The sequence below is a fragment of the Hippopotamus amphibius genome, chromosome 1 (genome assembly GCF_030028045.1).
Source record: "Hippopotamus amphibius kiboko isolate mHipAmp2 chromosome 1, mHipAmp2.hap2, whole genome shotgun sequence".
NCBI classification, from domain to species: domain Eukaryota; kingdom Metazoa; phylum Chordata; class Mammalia; order Artiodactyla; family Hippopotamidae; genus Hippopotamus; species Hippopotamus amphibius.
This window is the reverse complement of record NC_080186.1, coordinates 48384226-48405191: the sequence shown is the minus strand read 5'-3', so window position 1 is coordinate 48405191 and position 20966 is coordinate 48384226.

Below are 20966 nucleotides of genomic sequence, written 5' to 3'. Positions count from 1 at the left end.
AATAAACTGCATATATTTAGACTGTACAATTTGGTATCACAATCTCCCAATTCATTCCCCCCCAACCCTCCCCACTTTCCCTACTTGGTGTCCATGTGTTTCTTCTCTACATCTGTGTCTCTATTTCTGCCTTGCAAACCGGTTGATTTGTACCATTTTTCTAGATTCCGCATATATGTGTTAATATACGATATTTGTTTTTCTGACTCACTTCACTCTGTATGGCAGTCTCTAGGTCCATCCATATCTCTACAAATGTCCCAGTTTCATTGCTTTTTACAGATGAGTAATATTCCATTGTATATATGTACCACATCTTCTTTATCCATTCATCTGTGGATGCACATTTAGGTTGCTTCCATGTCCTGGCTATTGTAAATAGTGCTGCAATGAACATTGGAGTGCATGTGTCTTTTTGAATTATGGTGTTCTCTGGATATATGCAAAGAAGTGGGATTGCTGAGTCATGGTAACTTGATTTTTAGTTTTGCAAGGAACCTCCATACTGTTCTCCATAGTGGCGTATCAATTTACATTCCCACCTACAGTGCAAGAGGGTTCACTTTTCTCCACACCCTCTCCAACATTTACTGTTTGTAGATTTTCTGATGATGCCCATTCTCACCGGTGTGAGGTGATACCTCATTGTAGTTTTGATTTGCATTTCTCTAATAACGAGTGATGTTGCACAGCTTTTCATGTGCCTCTTGGCCATCTGTATGTCTTCTTTGGAGAAATGCCTATTTAGGTCTTCTGCTGATTTTTTGATTGGGTTGTTGTTTTTTTGATATTGAGCTGGATAAACTGTTTGTATATTTTGGAGATTAATCCTTTGTCTGTTGATTCATTTGCAAATATTTTCTCCCATTCTGAGGGTTGTCTTTTCGTCTTGGTTATAGTTTCCTTTGCTGTGCAGAAGCTTTGAAGTTTCATTAGGTCCCACTTATTTATTTTTGTTTTTATTTCCATGACTCTAGGGGGTGAATCAAAAAAGATCTTGCTGTTATTTATGTTGAAAAGTGTTCTTCCTATGTTTTCATCTAGGAGTTTTATAGTGTCTGGCCTTACATTTAGGTCTTTAATCCATTTTGAGTTTATTTTTTGTGTATGGTGTTAAGGAGTGTTCTAATTTCATTCTTTTACATGTAGCTGTCCAGTTTTACCAGCACCACTTATTGAAGAGGCTGCCTTTTCTCCATTGTATATACTTGCCTCCTTTGTCAAAGATTAGTTGACTGTAGTTTATCTCTGTGCTTTCTATCCTGTTTCATTGATGTATGTTTCTGTTTTTGTGTCAGTACCATCATATCTTGATCACTGTAGCCTTGTAGTATAGCCAGAAGTCAGGAAGCCTAATTCCACCAACTCCATCTTTCCTTCTTAAGATTGATTTGGCTATTTGGGGTCTTTTGCGTTTCCGTACAAATCATAAAATTTCTTGTTCTACTTCTGTGAAAAATGCCGTTGGTAATTTGATAGGGATTGCATTGAATCTGTAAATTGCTTTCGGTAGTATGGTCATTTTCACAATGTTGATTCTTTCAATCCAAGAACATGGTATGTCCCTCCATCTGTTTGTATCGTCTTTGATTTCTTTCATGAGTGTCTTATAGTTTTCTGAGTACAGGTCTTTTACCTCTTTGGTTAGGTTTATTCCTAGGTATTTTATTATTTTTGCTGCAGTGGTGAATGGGATTGTTTCCTTAATTTCTCTTTCTGATCTTTCATTGTTAGTGTATAGAAATACAAGAGATTTCTGTGTGTTAATTTTGTATCCTGCAACTTTACCAAATTCATTGATTAGCTCAAGTAGTTTTCTGGTGGCATCTTTAGCATTTTCTATGTATAGTATCATATCATCTGCGAACAGTGACAGTTTGACTTCTTCTTTTCCAATTTGGATTCTTTTGATTTATTTTTCTTCTCTTATTGCTGTGGCAAGGACTTCCAAAACTATGTTGAATAGTAGTGGCGAGAGTGGACATCCTTGTCTTGTTCCTGATCTTAGAGGGAATGCTTTCAGTTTTTCACCATTGAGAATGATGTTGGCAGTGGGTTTGTCATATATGGCCTTTATTATGTTGAGATAGGTTCCCTCTATGCCCACCTTCTGGAGAGTTTTTATCATAAATCGGTGTTGAATTTTGTCAAAAGCTTTCTCTGCGTCTATTGAGATGATCATGTGGTTTTTATCCTTCTGTTTGTTTATATGGTGTATCACATTGATTGATTTGCATGTATTGAAGAATCCTTGCATTCCAGGGATAAACCCCACTTGATCATGGTGTATGATCCTTTTAATGTGTTGTTGGATTCTGTTGGCTAGTATTTTGTTGAGGATTTTTGCATCTAAATTCATCAGTGATATTGGTCTGTAATTTTCTTTTTTTGTAGTATCTTTGTCTGGTTTTGGTATCAGGGTGATGGTGGCCTCATAAAATGAGTTTGGGAGTGTTCCTTCCTCTGCAATTTTTTTGGAAGAGCTTGAGAAGGATGGGTGTTATCTCATCTCTAAATATTTGATAAAATTCACCTGTGAATCCAACTGGCTGTGGACTTTTGATTGTTGGGAGATTTTTAATCACAGTTTCAATTTCATTACTTGTGATTGATCTCTTCATATTTTCTATGTCTTCCTGTTTCAGTCTTGGAAGGTTATACCTATCTAAGAATCCATCCGTTTCATCCAGGTTGTCCATTTTATTGGCATATAGTTGCTTATAGTAGTTTCTTATGGTGCTTTTTATTTCTGTGGTGTCTGTTGTAACTTATCCTGTTTCATTTCTAATTTTATTGCTTTGAGTGATCTCCCTCTTTTTCTTGATGAGTCTTGCTAGAGGTTTATCAATTTTATTTATCTTCTCAAAGAACCAGCTTTTAGTTTTATTGATTTTTGCTATTGTTTTCTTTGTTTCTATTTCATTTATTTCTGCTCTGATCTTTATGATTTCTCTCCATCTACTAACTTTGGGTTTTGTTTGCTCTTCTTTCTCTAGTTTCTTTAGGTGTAAGGTTAGATTGTTTATTTGGGATGTTTCTTGTTTCTTGAGGTAGGATTGTACTGCTATAAACTTCCCTCTTAGAACTGCTTTTGCTGCACCCCATAGGTTTTGGATCATTGTGTTTTCATTGTCATTTGTCTCTAGATTTTTTTTATTTCCTCTCTGATTTCTTCAGCGATCGTTTGGTTATTTAGTAGCATAATGTTTAGTCTCCATGTGTTTGTGTTTTTTACAGTCTTTTTTCCTGTAATTGACTTCTAATCTCATAGTGTTGTGCTCAGAAAAGATGCTTGATGTGATTTCAATTTTGTTAAATTTACCAATGGTTGATTTATGACCCAAAATGTGATCTATCCTAGAGAATGTTCCATGTGCACTTGAGAAAAACGTGTAATCTGCTGTTTTTGGATATAATATCCTATAGATATCTATTAAATCAAGCTGATTTATTGTGTCATTTAAAGCTTGTGTTTCCTTATTAATTTTCTGTGTGGATAATCTTTCCATTGGTGTAAGTGGGATGTTAAAGTCCCACACTATTATTGTGTTCCTTTCAATTTCCTCTTTCATAGTTGTTAGCATTTGCCTTATGTATTGAGGTGCTCCTATATTGGGCGCATATATATTTATAATTGTTATCTCTTCTTCTTGAACTGACCCCTTGATCTTTATGTAGTGTCCTTTCTTGTCTCTTGTAACATTTTTTATTTTAAAGTCTATTTTATCTGATATGAGTATTGCTACTCCAGCCTTCTTTTGATTTCCATTTGCATGGAATATCTTTTTCCATCCCCTCACTTTCAGTCTGTATGTGTCCCTAGGTCTGAAGTAGGTCTCTTGTAGATAGCATATATATGGGTCTTGTTTTTGTATCCATTCAGCCAGTCTGTGTCTTTTGGTTGGGGCATTTAGTCCATTTACATTCAAGGTAATTATCGATATGTATGTTCCTATTACCATTTTCTTAATGGTTTTGTTTTTGTAGTTCCTTTTCTTCTCTTATGTTTCCCGCTTAGAGAAGTTCCTTTAGCATTTGTTGTAGGGCTGATTTGGTGGTGCTGAATTCTCTTAGCTGTTGCTTGTCTGTAAAGCTTTTGATTTCTCCATCGAATCTGAATGAGATCCTTACTGGGTAGAGTATTCTTAGTTGTAGGTTCTTCCCTTTCATCACTTTAAATATATCATGCCACTCCCTTCTGGCTTGCAGAGTTTCTGCTGAGAAATCAGCTGTTAACCTTATGGGAATTCCCTTATATGTTATTTGTCATTTTTTCCTTGTTGCTTTTAATAACTTTTCTCTGTCTTTAATTTTTGTCAATTCGACTACTATGTGTCTTGGCATGTTTCTCCTTGGGTTTATCCTGCCTGGGACTCTCTTCCCTTCCTGGACTTGGGTAGCTATTTCCTTTTCCATGTAAGGGAAGTTTTCAACTATAATCTCTTCCAATATTTTCTCAGTCCCTTTCTCTCTCTTTTCCCCTTCTGGGATCCGTATAATGCGAATGTTGGTGTGTTTGCTGTTGTCACAGAGGTCTCTAAAGCTGTCTTCAGTTCTTTTCATTCTTTTTTCTTTATTCTTTTCCACATCAGTGATTATCACCATTCTGTCTTCCAGCTCACTTATTCACGCTTCTGACTCAGTTAATCTGCTATTGGTTCCTTCTAGTGTATTTTTCATTTCAGTTATTGTGTTTCATATTTCTGTTTGTTTGTTCTTTAATTCTTCTAGATCTTTGGTAAACTTTTCTTGCAACTTTTCTATCTTTGCATCCAGTCTTTTTTCAAAGTCCTGGATCATCTTCACCATCATTATTCTGAATTCTTTTTCTGGAAGCATACCTATCTCCTCTTCATTTAGTTGTTTTTCTGGGATTTTATCTTGTCCCGTCACCTGGTACAAAGTCTTCTGCCTTTTCATTTTCTCTGTCTTTCCATGGCTGTGGTTTTCAGTTCTGCAAGATGAAATACTGCTGATACTGCTGTCTGCCCTCTTGTGGAGGAAGCTATCTAGGAGGCTCATGTGTGCTTCTTGATGGGAGGGACTGATGGTCGGTAGGGCTGGGTGGGCGGAGCTCAGTAAAACTTTAATCCAGTTTGGTGGGCAGAGCTCAGTGACACTTTAATCTGCTTGTCTGCCAATGGGTGGGACTGTGTTCCCACCTTGTTGGTTTTTTGGCCTGAGGCTACCCAGCACTGGAGCTTACAGGCTCTTTGCTGGGGCTAATGGTGGACTCTAGGAGGGCTCATGCCAATGATCACTTTCCAGAACCCCTGCTGCCATTGCCCCTGTCTCCTTGGTGAGCCACAGCTGCCCCCCACCTCTGCAGGCAACCCTCCAACACCAGCAGGTAGTTCTGGTTCAGTCTCCTATGGGGTCACTGCTCCTTCCCACTGGGTCCTGGTGAGCACACTTTTTTGTGTGCCCTCCAAGAGTGGAGTCTGTTTCCCCCAGTCCTGTGGGGGTCCTGCAATCAAATCCCGCTGGCTTTCAAAGTCTGATTCTCTGGGGATTCCTCCTCCTGTTGCTGGACCCCCATGTTGGGAAGCCTGACATGGGGCTCAGAACCCTCACTTTAGTGGGTAGACTTCTGCAGTATAACTGTTCTCTAGTTTATGAGTCACCCACCCAGTATTTATGGGATTTGATTTTAATGCGATTGCACCCCTCCTACCGTCTCACTGCAGCTTCTCCTTTGTCTCTGGATGTGGGGTGTCTTTTTTGGTGAGTTCCAATGTCTTTTTGTCAATGATTGTTCAGCAGTTAGTTGTAATTCCAGTGCTCTTGCAAGAGGGAGTGAGTGCACATCCTCCTACTCCACCATCTTGATTCATATCTCCTATATGAACATTTTGTTATCTATTTTCTTTCTCTATGTTTTGCTTCCTAATTTATGGTCTGCCTTATTCCAAAAGGATATTGAGGAAGCAAGTTGAGTTATGTATGGATTTTCAGTTGCTTCATTCAGGGAATGTAGAACAAGCTTCTGAAAATGTAACCCAGGTCTTATCACTTCTCCACTAAGCCCTCCAACAACTCCTACAACCTAAAAGAATTCTGTCTGGAGCTTTCCAGTGAATCTTGATAAGAGATGTGGCTGCAGAGTGGGCAGGTGCTTGCCATGGAGGTCCCGTAAGGCCGGATTAAAGACACTGTATTTTATTCTGCAGCCGCTGGGGAGCTGTTAAATTATTTTAAATAAGGGCATGGTATAATCACATTTGGGTTTCACATTATGTAACCATCATACATTATTTTTCTCTAGGAATCTGGTTCTTTATTGACCTTTCTGAAAATAAAGCCCACAGAAAGGGTAAATCTTTCTCTAAAAACTGAAATACATTGAGGCAGTAACCAGCCGCATGCTAGTGTGAGCACAAATAAAGGTGCAGCAGTTATATCTCATCTGGCCAGTGGCCACACAGTTGCCCAGACAGAGATAAATCTTCACAAGGATTTCTCTCTTTGGAACTTCTGTGAGAATTTTATCAGGGTGACCGGTGTCACTGGAAAGGAATTAGTTGGAGAGACCCTTTGAGTAGTAAAGAATCTGGTGGGTGAGTGGCTAAGGGATGGATGGCCTTTGTCCTAAGAGACTCACAAAGCCCCCTTCTTTGAAGCCTTGCTAATCACTGTCTCACCCTAAATACCTCTCTTTGGGGACATGAGGAGGCGTTTCAAGCAATTAGTAGTTAACTGTGGTATAATACTTAGGACACTATTTTACAGAAGTACCTGTTTACTTATCTTTCTCTCCCATTATTCTGTGAGTTGCTTTGGAACAGAACTAGTCTTTCATTTCCTTAGCATCAGTGCCTAGCCCAGCTCATCATTCACGAGGAGGACACTTAGGAAAATTTTGAATAAATGAACACATGACTGATAATAATATGGGCTTTATAAATGGAACCAGACATGGTTGTTCAGAGGAATAGATTTCAAGGGAGATTTCAAAGGCTACAGCTCCAAGGATACTTAGGGATATAGTGGATAAACTTACATAGATGTACATAATTAAGAATAGATATGCAGCTGGGAACGTAACTAAATGACTTTCTGGATTCCTCCAACTATAGCTAGGTTCTCCAAATTTAGTCACACGTAATAATCCCAAAGGACATAATATGCCAGGTTCTAGAAATATCATCATACAGTTCATTTTATAGACCGGTATAGACAGGTATTAATGGTGCATCTACACAGGGATGGATTGATTGGGGGCACAATGATGAAAAAGTACTTGAGTTCTGGAATCAGATGATGTAGGTTGGAATCAGTACTTTTTGAATTAGTACCTGAGTGGCTAGATAGGTGGATGGGTGAGTGACACCTAAATAGGTCATCTTAGTTGCCTCAGATCATAAAATTAGACTGTTGAAAGAGGTATAGAAATTCTGATTTCCAGAGCTATATTGTTTTCCCATGCTGAGGAAGAAGAAGGAACGAAAGATTGACTCAAGTAATTCCTTTTGTATTGATAGAAACAGATGCAGTCTTTTCTGCCAAGCACCTGGTAATCTGAGGGAAGGCATTAAATTTAAACCATAATCATTAGAGATCCCTCAAGTGGAGTTTATCCCTAAGTCAGAAATTAAGTGGGAAAAACCTTGTTCTGAAGTGAGTTAGTTTATTCTATGCATTTTAATATATTTGGGGGTAAATTCTTAAATGAAGAGATAATCCTTGATAAGCTCTTAAATATTTGACTACCAGTAATGAAATAATAATTAAATCAAGGAAAATGTAATACTAAATGTCTGTCTAGTGTTGCTATTCCCTTTCGGATTCCTTGGAATTTGAATGGATAAGTTTTTTATCTTACAATTATTGGGCCCTAGTTCAATATTTATTTCGTTATCAGTGTAGACCTACACACACTAACTAGTTTCGTGACAGTGAATGGTGCGTCTTTAACTAACAACATAGCATATGATTTTAATGAGCATGATGTAACTGTACTTAGAGAAGATACTCTCGTAGATGTTGGTATAGGAATTATATAAATAAATGCAATTTCCTGAAGCCTGAGCCTCCTGTGTGGCCATGGGTAAGTCAGATAACCTTTCTCACCTCTACTGTTCTCATTTATAAAAGAAAAAATTTGCCAAAGCTTAAGTTTCTTTTGCATGTTTAAGCTCTAAAAATGTGATATGCCTATATTGCTACAAAATTAGATCCAATTCAAGAAAATTTAGTAAATAATTTGAATACCTATTGTGTTCTATTCACTGTAGTAAGTTCTGGTATATAATGATGAACATGTGTGACATTTGTTCAATGAAGCTCACCCATTCATTCATCCAACACACAGTTACTGCTCAGCACTAGGAATATATAAGTAACTTTATTAGGTTCCCAGGGCTGCTGTCACACATTACCGCAAGCCTCGTGATGGAAAACAACAGATGTTTGTTTTCTCATAGTTCTGGTGGCCAGAAGTCCAAAATCAGCTCTGCTTAGTTAAATATCTGTTCCTTACCTATTCCAGTTTCCTGTGGATGCATGTGTTCCTTGGCTTGTGGCCACATCACCCCAATCTCTGCCTCTGTGGTCACATTGCCTCCTCTTCTCTGTCTCTCCTCTACGTGTGTCTTATAAGAACAGTAGTAATTGGATTTAGGACGCCCTTGTATAATCCAAGACTGTCTTCTCATCTCAAGATCCTAACTTGGGTGCCAAGACTGCAAAAATTCTTTCCAAATAAGGTCACATTCACAGATTCCTGGGATGAGGATGTGGACATATGTTTTGGGGAGCCACCATTCAACCTACTACAGTGACCAAATAAACACACAGACAACAAGCAAACAGAAACATTTCTTTGCCCTTATGGAGTTCATAGTCTACTAGAGGAAATAGACATAAAGTCAAGACATAATTATAAAATATAGTTACATATTATAGATAGTTATAAACAGTAGTTATAGATTGTGATTAGATCTATGAAGGAAATTACAGGGTGCCTTCAAAGATTTTAACAAGGGGACCTCATTAAAGATGGAGGTCAGGCCAGACCTCTGAACAAGTGACATTTAAGCTGACCATCAGTGACTATGTAGGAGTTGGGGGCTGGGGAGAGGCTCTTAGAGAGGTTGAGAGAGACTGTTCCAAGCAAACAGAACATTATCTGCCAAGACCTTAAGACAGGGGTTTGTAGAAGTGAATGAAAGCTATTATGGCTGCAGTATACTGAGCTGGGGGAGAGTGGAGTGAGGTGAGACTGGGTCAGATCATGGAGGGACTTGAGAGCCTTTATCAAGTCTTTTGGAAACCTAAGTACAATGAGGAACCATGATATATTTTAAAATGAGAGGATCTGAATTGTTTTTTAAATGTTACTGCAGCTAAAATTTGAAACTTGTATTCTAGGGAAGCAGGAATAAAAGCAAGAGAAAAGGAAGTTCTAGGCAAGAGGTGGCTATGGCTTGGTCCAGGGTGATAGCAGGAGAGATGATGGCAGTGAATGGATTTGAGTTACACATTGGAGGTAGAAGTGACATGGTTTGGGAGAGGACTGGCTGTAGAGAAATGAGGCAGAGGGAAGGTTCAAGGATGGCTTTCGGTATGTTGGAGGGATAGGCATTAAACAAATGACCATAACAGAGGGAGGCATAAGGTGATTAAATAATACAGACAGGAGAACAAGTGATAGTGCCTGGAACAGGGTGGGGATAGGGTAGGTAGAATGCCAAAACTAGAATTGGCCTTCAAAGAATGTTAGTTAGGCAACATGGAAGAGAAGAGCATTTCCCATAGAGGGAGGAGTGCGAGGAAAAATATCCAGAGACACAAAGGTTCATGGTGTATTCAGGGAGCAAGAAGGATCCCTCGGAGGGAAGCATAAGCATGCAAGTGAATGTGTTCCCAACAGCATCCCTTTTTAATGTTTATCATGGTCCTTTGGGTGGAGTAGTATTTTGATTCTTCCTATGACCTGGCCTTCCTGCTAAAAATCCATTCGGACTGGGTGTGACCACCTCAGAGTGTGCCACTCGACCAGCAGCTACAGACTCACATGTCCCTGAACTGCATAAACATTATGATTTAGTTAATCCAGATATGGAAGATGCCCAATGACTAAGTGTCCTTTTTTAGAATTTGGCAGGAAATGTTAACTTTCTTCTGGAAGTAACATTATGTGCCCATGAAAGACTCGTTTAGTTTTTATTTTTGAGTGAATACCCAAGATTTCAGGCTCTTTTATTCTCGGTGTACAAGAGTAGTGGTGGTTGGGGAGGGGTGTGATGCAACCAAAAGTAGGAAGGAAATAGCTGAAGTCAGGGCTTGGATATATTACTTGACCTTCTTTCCACTGTCAGATGATGTGTCCACCTCACAAATTTGACCCTTTCCCTCAAATGTTCAAAGCCTCTTGATAATTTCCATTCACCCGCATCAGTAGTTTCCAAAATCGTTTCCACTGAGACACACATGGCAAATGACATTCACGGGGGGGGCACTCTTCTATGGGGTAAGACTCAGGGTCATGGACACTTCTGGACATGTCAGCTGTATTTCTACCCTTTATCTCCCATGCAGGAAAACATATGGGAATGCAAGAGCATGAGAGTAACACTTTTATAGGGATGACCTTGAATCTGATGTGCTATAATATACCACCCTAGTACATGTTTGCAAATATGGGGAATTTTATGATTAGTGATTATTGGTTTTTGAGAAAAAAAGCTCACTCAAATTTAAAAAAAAATCTACCAATGTCTTAATGCTTATTATGCTTAGCATGACTAAGGGCATTTTTACGGCAGTTTGAATACCAGGATTGGCGGTGGTGTTAGCAAAGCTTTCCATGGCTATACTCTGGAAAATGGATGTTTATCGCAAGGTCAGTTTTCTAGAAATGCTGGAGTGAACGAAAGAGAGATAGCAATGTGCAAAGTAATGTTTACTACTGCAACCTCTACTACTGATAGCCACTGATTTATTAAGTTTCTTACCACACACCAAGTAGAATGACAAACATTGACAAACATTATTTTATTTGATAATTAAAATAGATACTAGACTCATCAATCATTATCTCCATTTTACAAGAGAGGTAAGTGCAGCTGAGAGTTAAAGAACTTACCCAAATTCATACCCTTGTAGTATCAGAACTCATATTAGAAATGAAGCTCTAGTTTAAAATTGTATGATCTTAATCACTGCTCATGTTTTATTCTATATTTATAAATATACAATAAAACTGCTACCTGGGAGACATATAGAAGAGACTCTATATTTCTAATGACCCTGGAGGCATTCCTTAGAGCACAGCAATGGCTAACGAGAGCCTCTGACCATGTTTTTTCTCCCCAAGGCACAGGAAGGCAAACAAAAGCCATGGAGAACTTTGCCTTGGCATCCTTTGACAACATTCCACAAACCATACTCTTCCCTTCCTCCCTCCCTCCCTTCCTTCCTGTGTCATCCATTCTCCTGTCTTTCTTCACAACTCCCAGTTATACTGTGATCTAAGCATTCTTAATTATAAAGTGTTTTCATCTCTTCATAAGTTGCCCCTTATATGTTTTTGATTGATGACTGCTCAGTGGTGGAATTGTCAGCACATCAGCTGAATCACCCTCTACATTAGTGCAGTGACAGATGTTGCATGTATCTCTTTCTCTCTGCTGTTTATAAGGAGCTTAGCATCTCTAAGAGATTACAGTCTCTGGGGGGGATCCAGACATGTGGAAAATGGCTCCAACACATGGCAGGGATCAGGGTTTTAAGCAGACACAACATATAAAGGAAGTAAAAGGAGAGAATGATTGGGGACGGGGAGGAGCTTCATTTAAACTTGATCCTGCAGATTGGGAAGGATGTCAATAAATGGGAGTGGGAAAGAGCAGTCCTGGAGGAGGAAACAGCATGAGCAAAGTGATGGAGGTAGACATGTAGAAGGTGTGGTCAGGAAAAGATCCATCACCTGTTGCGGTTTGATCAGGGATATATGAGTATGCTGCTAGGATATTATAAGATGAATTGTGGGAATATAGAGGAACAAATTACTATTATTATTTTAATCACAGAGGAAAACTTTTTCTCTGAATGAAATTTTGGCACCATATTTGTTGAAAGGCACTCATTTCCTTCCTTCCTTTCTTCATCATTTACATCGTTGTCATAATCACCATTATTAAACTTTATGATTGTGTAGCTTTTTACAAGTTCTCGTTCATGACTTCATTACATCTTTAATACCTCTTCATTGAGTTGATGGCATAGTTTTTGTGGAAAGTAATGAAAACTGCAAATAATGCTGGCTAACAATAAAAAGGATAGATTGCCTTATGTTATTGCTAAGGTAATGCTGGCTTTCGGCAGTGACTCAGTGATGTGACAGGATGTGATTTCTTTTGCTCTCTCTGCTTTGACTTCATTGGGTCCAACTTTATCATAATGGTTGTTCACTTTAGGAGCCCACACTGTTGATTCCTGGGCTACAGGCTATTTTGTCTCAGTATTTCCAGCAAAAGTCTGGATGGACAAGGTTAAGTTTTCTGCCAGCCCCTGAATCAATCAGTCTGGTCAAGGGGATAAAGTGTGATGAAGTGTGTTGACTGGCTTAGCTTAGGTCCTATGCTCCAATCCAGAGCTGTGGGTGGAGTCAGCTTCTGAGAAATCACCTACATCCCCAAATGGGAATTGAGGTTTTTAGGAGGGGAGAAAGGGAGTGGGTATGAGTTGGATGAACACTAAAGAGGGAATTAAAGAGTATCCTTTAGAGAAATATGGGTACTCTTATTGCTATTTTGTAGCTGAGGAGTGGACATTTATAGTCCTGATAGTTGCGCAAAGATGAAATAGTTCCCCCTTTTATAAGAAGGCTATATACATTGAGAGAGAAAAAAATCTATACTGTATATGTTATTATGGGGCTCCAAAAGGTGAAGGAATGTTACTATCCTCTCTGGAGAGACAGGGCAGACAGTGCCATGGCTGTGACCCTAAACAAGTTATAAAACTTCTCTTCAGGTTTTTTTGGGGGGGTTGGATGGGGGGCTGGAAAATAGAGATAATAGTAGCACCTACTTCACAGGGTTGTTGAAAGGATGAAATGAGACATTTACCAATCCAGGTAACCAAATGCCTTTCCATTCATTCTGGGTTTAATTTTTGCAGCTTCCAGGGAAGTAACCAAGAGCATCCAGTCTAAGGGATGAAATTCCTAAGGCTGATGAATTTCCTCTGGTTATTAGCCACAGGAAGTACTAAATCCGTCTTGCAATTCCAAGCCTTACCCACTCTCTTTCCACTACACTGTGCCACTGCTTAATGAGATCCCCAGCTCTCTGCATCTTTGCCTTGCAGTTAACAGGATCCACACTGAGCGAACTACACATGCAAATTATTATTAGCATGAAAACGGGTAATTATTATTTTTTACATTTGCATCATCTCAGATAATCTTTGTGTTAGACATTCTTTAGCAGTGAATGACTGAACCAGAGGGCTTGCGGTTCATTCAGACAGTCATTAATTCTAAATAAGAAATTCATTTACTGTCACTCATGTTGCTTAAACAATGCAAAGCAAAGAGTGAGTGCAGAGCAATTGCAGACTGTAAAGGCTGGGATGGAAGCTGGAAATCACCTAGCCCAACCTTTTAATTTACATATGAGCGAAACGAGGGTCTGAATAGGGAAGGTCACACAATTAATTAGCGGCAGAGCTGGGACTAGCATGCGTTTTCTTTACTTCTTTGCCAAAGTCTTGCCATTAAAGCATGAATGGCTCATCATCGGACTCCTATTTGGTTAGGAATTCCCTGATTACTTAAAACACATTGAGAGCTTAGGATAGAGACACTTAATGTGCTAGAGGTTCCAAAATAAAAATATATGAAGAATCTTTCACAAATTCCCTTGTGCTGTATTAATTTTGATCTCCATTATTTCCACAAGGCACTTGTAGGGGAGAGAAACAAGTATCTGTATGTATTGAATGGTCTCATTTGAATCCTGCCAATGTAAAGGTATGAACTAAAAACATTTTACATTAAAACAGAGCAAATTGCTTATGGTAACCATTGCATAATGAAGGAACACAATGAGAAATTAAGTTCAAATTACTTATCAGGTCTCTTCCATTTTCTGAGTTTTTAAAGTAGAAAATTGCACAGTATAATTACAGTAAGTTAATTTGCATTCATATTACAATTCATTGAGCAATTACATTCTTTTTTATTTAAAAAAATATTTTATAAAGTGTGATTTGCATCAGTATGTTTCTGGGAAAGAGTGGCGACTTTTCCCTTATGAGATTTTCATACAAATTCAACCATGCAGCCTGTATCTTCTGGTATAGAATTATAGAGTCTTATTGTCATTTTGGGACAGGAGAGGAAAGAACCATTTGAAGTGTGATTATGGTTTCAGAGCTTTTTGGCAAGAACTCTTCAAGGCATCATAGTATATAGGGTTTAGAAGGAGAACTTAGAGGCCTTATTGCTCAAGACTTCTTTCCCCCATTTACTTCCTCTATCTGAAGCTTGAATTTCTCCATCGAATTCCTGCCAAGCCATCATCCAAACTATATTTGATTAACTCCTGTGCCAGGAAATTCTTTGCCTTCTGTTGACACCCACATAATCACAGGTCAGTGCTTTCATTTTGTGGAAGATGCTCCATTTTGGCCTAACTATTCTTGCATTAATGTACTTTAAAGGGTCCTTTTTTTTTTTTTTAATACATTCATTGCTTTGGCAGTGCCATGCACAACATAGAGCACTCTTTTTATATTGAGAGTAGAATGTTTTATTCAGGACTTGCAATATTAGCACAGCTATCTGTGTTGGGCCATCATAGTGAGGCAGGAGATAGATGGGCCCCAGTCTCAATGGCTGGAGTTTCTCCCCTGTTGACAGATACTCCAAGATAGCAGGAGGGCAGAGAAGCTAAGCCCTGTCCAGGTAAGAGATAAAAGACCACATATTCCTCATTCTCGAAGTCAAGGAAACCTTCCCGACTACACACATGCAGAATGGCTCCTTGGAGGTGTCAAAGGGAGGGGGCGTCACCTCATAGTAAGTGATGTCAACCTACCCATAGGCCTCTTCACTGGACAGTTTTACTAAGGGACAATATACTGCTATCTTTTGTATATTTAGTTTAATACAGATTTTTGTCTTTTGTGTTATACCCTTTAAAGCTTCAAGCTGCTGCAGGCTGAGGCCACCCGAGATCAGTAGTGTGATTCCCATAAAGATGTGGGGTTGGACTGGCAGCTCCACTTTCTCTGAGTCTGCTCTTCTTAAAATTGTTTAAATTAAGATAAATAGACATATATTGAAATGCATAGCTCTTAAGAGTAGTTTGATCAGTTTTGACAAATGTATTTGCCTATATAAACCAACCCTGCATTAGAGATATAGTATATTCCGTTATCCCAGAAAGCACCTCATGCCCCTTTCCAGGCAGTCCCCCTCCACAGAGACAATTACTGTTCTAATTTTTCTTATCATAGATTTATTTTTCCTGTTTTTGATCCTCATATGGATGGAATCATAATAATGTCCTTTTTTGAATCTGGTTTCTTTCATTCAGTTTTTTAAAAAAGACTTACCCTGGTTGCTGTGTGTATCAGTAGTTTATTTTGTTCCTTTCTTCCACTGTATGTATAGTCTGCAATTTGTCTATCCACTCTACTGTGGAAAGGGATTTGTGTTCTTTCCATTTTGACCTATTATTTAAAAAGCTGTTATAAATTTTCTAGTATATATGTTTGTATATGTATACATTTTTTATTTCTCTTGGGTAAATACCTAGGAGTAGAATGCCTACAAGTGCCCTACAAAGCCTATATCTGCTTTTGTAAAGTGTCTGTTCAAGTGTTCTGTCCATTTTTAACTATGTTGTCTTTTTATTATTTAATAGGAGTTCTTTATATTTTCTGGATTTAAATCCTTTGTCAGATATATGTGTTGTGAATATTTTCTCCAGGTTTGTAGTTTACCATTAATTTTCTTAATGTTGTCTTTTGATCAGCACATGTTTTTTGTTTGTTTTTTATATAAATTTATTTATTTATTCATTTATTGGCTGCATCAGGTCTTCATTGCTGCACACCAGCTTTTCTCTAGTTGTGGCAAGTGGGGGTTCTTAGTTGTGGTTTGCGGGCTTCTCACTGTGGTGGCTTATCTTGTTGCAGAGCACAGGCTCTAGGTGTGTGGGCTTCAATAGTTGTGGCACATGGGCTCAGTAATTGTGGCTCATGAGCTCTAGAGCGTAGGCTCAGTAGTTGTGGCACACAGGCTTAGTTGTGCCACGCGGCATGTGGGATCTTCCCAGGCCAGGGATCGAACCCGTGTCCCCTGCATTTGCAGGTGGGTTCTTAACCACTGTGCCAACCAGGGAAGTCCCTGATCAGCCCATGTTTTAAATTTTGACAAAGTCCAATTTATCTTTTTATTTTTTTGAATGTTCAATGATTTTGTGTCTTCTCTAGGAAATCTGTGCATCCCTCCAAATCATAAAGATACTCTCTAATGTTCTCCTCAAGAACTTTAACCATTTTTGTAGTTTTTTTTTTTTTTTTTTTGGTCTGTATATGGTATGAGGAGGGGTTTGAGGTTAATTTTTTTCCATATGTTTACCCAGTTGTTCCAATACCATGTTTTAAAGACTTTTCTTTCCATAATGAGTTATGTTGTCACCTTTAAAAAAAAAAAAAAGTTGATGGCCTATATGTTGGTCTATTTTTGATTCTCTATTCTGTTCCATTGATCAATTTATCTAGCCTTAATGCAATACCATACTGTTTTGATTATTATAGCTTTATAGTAAGTCTTAAAATCAGGTAGGATAAACTCTCTAATTTTGCTCCTTTTTTATCAGGATTATTTCGGTCATTCTAAGTCCCTTTGCATTCCCATACACATTTTAGAGTTGGTTTGTCAATTTCTTGAAAAAACATGCTGAGATTTCTTTTGGGATTGTGCTACATGTATAGTTCAATTTGGGGAGAAGTTGACATCAACATTGAGTTTTCCAAACCATGAGCATGGTATGCCTCGCCATTTATTTGGGTCTTCTGTAATTGTTTTCATCAATGTTTTGGTGGAGAAAACTTGCACAACTTTTGCTCAATTTACTCCTAAGTATTTTGTGAGGTGCTATCGTAAATGGCATTTAAATTTTTCATTTTCCAGCTGCCTGACTAGCTGCATAACTTTAGATAAGGTATTTAACCTCTCTGAGTTTATTTCTAACCTGTAAAATGTGAGTTCATGTTCTTCTTAGAACAAGGCCAAGTGTAAATATATACAAATAGCTTTGGGGGGTTCTTTTAGTATTAAAAAGGATAACTTAGAAAGTTCGTAATGCAATACTTGGTATATTAGAATTCTTTTGGTCAAAAGTGAAAAACAAAAAACAACTCAAACTGGCTTAAGTAATAGAGGGAATATTTTGGCTCATATAACTGAAAAATCTTGTGGGGGATTTGGTAGTTGGCCTCAGACATGGCTAAACCAAAGCCCTTCAACAATGCCCTCATAAATCTCTATTTGCTTATCTCTTAGTCCTGTTTTCTTCTCTTGTAGTTTTATTCTCCAGAGGCTTTCCTTATGGAATTGGTTTCTGTAGCCACAGACTTTCCAGTGTCCAGTTCAATGATAAAGAGAAAGCATTCTTCCCAGTTGCTCTGTCAAAAGTACACAGGTTACTCATTTGACCATCCCTGAGTTGTGACCAAGAAATGTGTTGCACCTGTCCCTGGAGCTGGGGGTAGATTCAGCTCTCCCAGAACTAAATGGAAAAAAATATTATTGGGTGGGGGAATGGTTCGCCAACGAAATCTGACTGCTGTTTATAGAAAAAGAAGGAATGGCCCCAAAGAGGCAAACAACAATTATTTGTCATATCTTTCACATAGTAGCCACAAAATACATGGCAGCTATATCGTACGGTGTGCTGATTCTTCCCTGCCTCTGATAGTCTCTAGGCATCAGAAACTCGATCATTTTTCTGATAGCTTTTAGACTACTTCTGTTTTCAAGCACTAATATCACCTTAAGGTCTACTTTATGAGTGAAAAAAAAAAAAAAACCTGGAGGTTTGTATTGGAACTTAAGAGCCCTTTGACAATCACTTTAGCTCTCCACTTTATTTCCACTGTACATTTAGCTAAAAAGAGCAGGTTGGTGGCATAAATACAATTGCAGTGTTGCTATTCTTCTCCACCTCCTCCTTGGAAAAATAAAAGGAGTGCTATTTATAGCAACTGCAAACCCAGAGTCAAGTTTAGTAATATTGCCACACAACCTTTCCCTAGAATAAAGCAAGGGCAGTATCATGAAAGAAGGGAACTTCTGTTTTGATGCAGTCATATAGAATTTTTTTTTATTGCATTTTTGACCTCAGAAGAGAAATAGTAATTGGATGTTTTACTTGTGTGTCCAGGACATATAAGAAAAGTGTAGTTAATGAAAAGTTTGGAAAATATTTTTTTCTGCTTATTTTTTTAAAGTGGACCTCTTTACTTTCACACTAAATTCCAAAGTCCTGAACATGGCAAACAAGACCCTTTGCAGTTTGTTTCTGCTGCTTCTCTAGAGTCAGCTATAGCCACATCCAGAGGAGAGTCTCTTCTTTTTTTTTTTCCTTTTAAAAATAATTAATTATTGACATACAATAAGCTGCATATATTTAAAGTGTACAATCTGATACTTTTTCTTATTAGTCATCTATTTTATATATATTAATGTATATGTGGCAATCCCAATCTCCCAAGAATCTCTTCTATGTCTTTGTAAATTCTCTTTTCTTTGCCTGAAATACCTTTCCCTGCTTCATCTGGTTACTCAGTTATCTTTCAAGATGGTATCACTTCCTTCACAAAGTCTTAACATCCTACTCTGGGTTAAATGCCCAGAATTGATGCTCCCCTGGCATCCTGTACTTAGCACTATCACTATTATAGCATTCATTGCAATGCAGTGCAATGATGGGTTTCCTTCATGGGCCTATAAGTTGCTTAAGAGCAAAAAAACTTTTTTTTTTTTTTGCTTTTTGTTTTCTTCCTCTGCCAGTGCCCAACATTGTGCCTTGTATCGAGTAAGCAATCAGTAAATATTTTTTTAATAAATGAGTAGAATCTGAGTGTGAACATGAGCTTGAATGAAAGGGAGCATGAGAGGCTTACATACCTTTGGTATTATCTTTGAAATTTTAAAGCATTCATTAGTATACTCTGAACTCATGATGTTTCTAATAAGCTGAGTAGAAATGTTCCTACTGAACTTTATTCAAAATTTTATTAATTTGAGAGCTTTATGTGTAGGGAAATATTAGCATATTCCTGGCATATACAAGCACTGGAAACTATTTAATAAACAGTGGCTATGTAATAATTTGCATTTAAAACCTCCAGAGCTTACAGCACAAACTCATTTTATTATACTCCATCCAATGAGAGGTATATTTGAAATGATTGCAGGAATAAACAGAATTTTAAATAATGTATACTATACAAAATGAGCTACTTTTCATCCCTTTCTTTGGAGGAGTGATTATTGCTAGTTGGATTTATGATTTCTGACATTTGGTTTTGCTTTCAATTGTAGGTCAGTCTCAAACAGTACTTATATAGGCTGCCCTGGGTGTCTTAAGAATCATGTGCATAGGGATGAATTATGTGAAGTTCAATAAAACTCCTTTTTACCCATCTGCATGTATTCATGCCCATGTTTTTTATTCAGTTGACTCAGAGCTCCTTAAAGGCAGGATCTGTTTCTGATTTACCATCATTATTTCCAATGCTTTGCACAATACCTGATATATAAAATGGACTCCATAAATGCTCATTGATTTAAAGTGAACTGTTTTGGAATTGTTCTGGAAAGAGAACCAGGGTTTACTGGGTGACTTATTCAGTGCTAGCCGTGTTCAATAAATTTTCCATGTAAAGCCTGCACAATGTCATGAAGCAGGTATCACTGTTGTAGAACTGAGAATTTTGAAGCTCAGAGAGGTAACTTGTCAAAGATGACTCGGGATCCAGTACACGCCAAGAGGAGTATTTCTCTACCTGGGCTGTCATGAAGGTTAAATGAGTTAATGAATGGAAAGCACCCAGAATGGTGCCTGGAATATAATAAGCAATGCATATGTCTTTGCTATTCTTATTACTTTGCTGCTTCTCAGGGTAGATGATAAAGGAATATTTATTGATTTTTTTTCTTTATGCCACACATAATACAGACTATATTATTTAAAAGAGAAAAAAATAACCTAATATTTAAGTGAGTTGTTTTTTGACATGTTAGGCATAAAAACTTAAAATGTACCTTAAGATTTGATTTGGTTTACCCTATTAGGTCCTTGGTGGGCAGCTTGTTTGCAGTTACAATCTGTATAACTTTCTTCCAGCCTGGAGTTGGGAACAGCTGTAGCTTGTTGCCCCTGTGAGATTTAATGGGAATTTGCTGAGCTTCCCTGATGGATCTTCTCCAATACTGAAAAGAGATTGTTTTATTGATACATGGGCATCTTCCATTTTTTTCACTCAGCCACTCAGCATCAGGCATTCCTTTCCAAGTCTGTAATTATAAACTCATTTGAAAACAGAACAAGGTGGAAGGGCGGTGAAGTCCACAATTCTCAAAGGCAGGGCCTTAAAATGTATGTGAATGGTTTTGATGTTTCACAGCTGTCTCAAGCACTGAGAAGCTCAGCGTTTTTTTGGGAGGGTCAATGAAAGGTTAGACCTATGTTCATTCACCTAAGGTTTGACATTTGTCCTAGCTGTTTGAAGTGCATAACAGTTTTCTACACTCCCTTCCCCTAATCAATGAGGTCATGTGGTTTGTCCATGTCCCCTGGTTTTCTTTGTATTGAATTCAGACTCCGGAGGTCAGTCTTTATAAACGAGGAAACTGAAGTGTTTTACTAATCTTAATAGAGTTGCCTGGAGAGCCTGAACTTCTTACTAATGTATCTTAAGCGTTCTGTAGCAACTCTTGC